This window comes from Myotis davidii, unplaced genomic scaffold (assembly GCF_000327345.1).
Source record: "Myotis davidii unplaced genomic scaffold, ASM32734v1 scaffold354, whole genome shotgun sequence".
Lineage (NCBI taxonomy): Eukaryota > Metazoa > Chordata > Mammalia > Chiroptera > Vespertilionidae > Myotis > Myotis davidii.
The window spans coordinates 998227-1000584 of record NW_006285785.1 but is presented as its reverse complement, the minus strand read 5'-3'; the positions used below and the strand labels follow the sequence as shown (position 1 = coordinate 1000584).

At 55.5% G+C, this 2358-nt stretch overlaps 1 protein-coding gene across 1 annotated transcript in view; it reads left to right on the top strand.

The window, feature by feature from the left end:
* The first annotated feature begins 1903 nt into the window (after window positions 1-1903).
* Window positions 1904-2358, top strand: part of TRIB3 (tribbles pseudokinase 3) — a 13551-nt gene continuing 13096 nt past the window's right edge. Inside the window, exon 1 of the mRNA XM_006756736.2 lies at window positions 1904-2140. The gene's annotated coding sequence lies outside the window, so the exon portion shown is untranslated. The remainder of the gene's footprint in view (window positions 2141-2358) is intronic.

Below are 2358 nucleotides of genomic sequence, written 5' to 3'. Positions count from 1 at the left end.
CTCACAGTCTGCCATTGCCTCAGGGCCTTTGCGCTTACCTTTCCCTGCCTCCCCCTCACATCTCTGCACTCGCCATCCCTTTTCTTCCTTAAGATACTCCTTTAAGCACCACCTTCCTGATGATTCCTACTGAAAAGCTCTCCCCCTCGGTCATACGTGAGAGAGAACAAATCTACCCAATTTTATTCCAGAAAAGACATGACACGTAATCTATTTTAAATCACCTTAGTTTGTTGATTTTATGGTCTGTCTCTCCACTAGTTTATAGAATCTGTGAGGACAGGGGTAGGTCAGGCTTGTCACCAATAAGTGCCCTGCATTCAGAACATGACACAGCAGGAAACAAAGCTAGGAATGTGTGAATAAATCCAGCAGGGTGCTGGCTTCATAGATGCGCTCAGAAGACAAACAACCCCTTTCTTTCTTTGCCCCTTGTAGCTCTGGGTCCTTCCAACCTGAGTCTGAGTGTCCTGGTGTAGCAAATGCATTCGTTTATCCCTCGCAGGCAGCGGCGTCTCCAGGGTTAAATGAAATCCCAGGCTCCCCTGCTGTGCCCTGCGAGCTCTGAGACACAGGTGAGCCGGTCCCTGGGGTTCTGGAACCAGGGAAACAAAGGCGGCTCCCTTCGCCTCACATTCAGCCTGTGCCTGAGGAGTTATTTTTGACACTGGTATATCCACATCAAGATCCAGACAGGATTTCCCCGGAAAGGTGCTGGGTGCCGGATGCTGGGGGTGCACAGCAATGCTTCCCCAAACAGCAAGTGCCACTGGGCCTGCCAGGCCTGGGGTGCAGGTCCTCTTATAGCTGCCTTCTCCTCTCCGAGCCTCCACTGTGTCCACTCTTTCTATTAAGCACCTGTCTTTCTATTGAGCACCTACAATGTACCATCCACTCTTCTAAGCATTTTACATGTATTCATTTAATTCAAGCAACAATCCTACAAAGTGAGTGCTGTGCTATTTATAAACCCATTTCATAGAACAGGAAACTGAAACAAGAGAGAGAGAGAGAGAGAGAGAGAGAGAGAGAGAAGGGGAGGGGAGGGGAGGAGAGGAGAAGGGAGGGGAGGGAAGGGAAGGGAAAGGAAGAGGAGAAAAACATCGATTGGCTGCCTCCTGCACGCCCCCTACGGGCGATAGAGCGTGCAACCAAGGCCTGTGCCCTGACTGGGAATCTAACCGGTAATCTTAAAATGCACGGGCCACGCCCAACCAATGGAGCCACAGCTGCCAAGGCTGCAGCAGGGTTTTAAAGCGCTTTCCGGATGTAGCACAGCGGGTCTGGGCAGAGGTGAGGTGCACTCTTAGGCAGGCTGGTTTTAGGGTGCTTGCTCTTAACCACTAGGCTGCACTGCTCTTAGCAAATGAATGCTGCGAAGCCCACCCAACATCAGGCCTGCCCAGGGCACACGCTGGCCCTTTGGCGCCGGAACCAGCTCCTGTAAGTCTGGTTTTTGCAAGTTCCGGGCTGCTCTCCCACCGCTGAGCCTCGAGCTGCACCTTAGTGCAGATGGGAATGCTCGAGCTTCCTGCCGTCACGGGTTCTCCAAAGGCTTAAGAATGCAACGGTGGGAACGTGCCTGCTAAACGGGAAGCGCCCGCGACACTATCACGGTTTGCTCTTTTTCTCCTCAGCACCATCCTGAGAAGGAAAGGCATTTTCTCCCATTTCACAGAGGGGGAAACTGAGGCTCAGAAAAGCAAAATGCGTTTTCCGAGATGATAGGGAGAATCCGTGGCTGGTGTCTATACTCAAACTTGGGGCGCGTGGCGGGAAGGGAAAGGGCTGGCGGCGAGACAACCCTCGAGGGCCCGGGAGGCGAGGTGCCCTGGCGGGTGAGGGTGTGGCCGGGGCGGGGCGCGCTGGGGCACGACCCCGAGGGGCGGAGCGCCCGGGATGGTGCAATACCCGGCCCGAGCGCATCAGGCGGCGGCTGATTAGCTCAGGTTTGCATCACCCGGGCCAGAGCCGGAGCCTGGGCGCCCGGTGTCCCCGAGAAACTTGCGTCGGAAGCGGCGGCGGCTCCGCACCCGTGGGGCCGTGGGGGGTCGAGGCCAGAGCTCCCACGGACCCCGAGCTCGGCCGCAGCGGAGCTCGGAGACTCTGAGCTCGGGCTCCTGTGCTGCACGAGGACAAGGTACCGGCGGAGGGCCAGGGGCGGGTAGGTTGGAGGGGCCACCGGTGGGAGGGTGGCCCGGGAGCCTCCGGTTTTCTAGAAAACAAAGGTACCAGACTCAGTCATCAATGATGTTTTCTTCCCAACTTGACCATGAGATTGGATAACATCAGTAACATCAGTTCAGCATATCTGAGACTCGCAGTATGCTGTAAGTTTCACATTCGTGGTAATAGGAT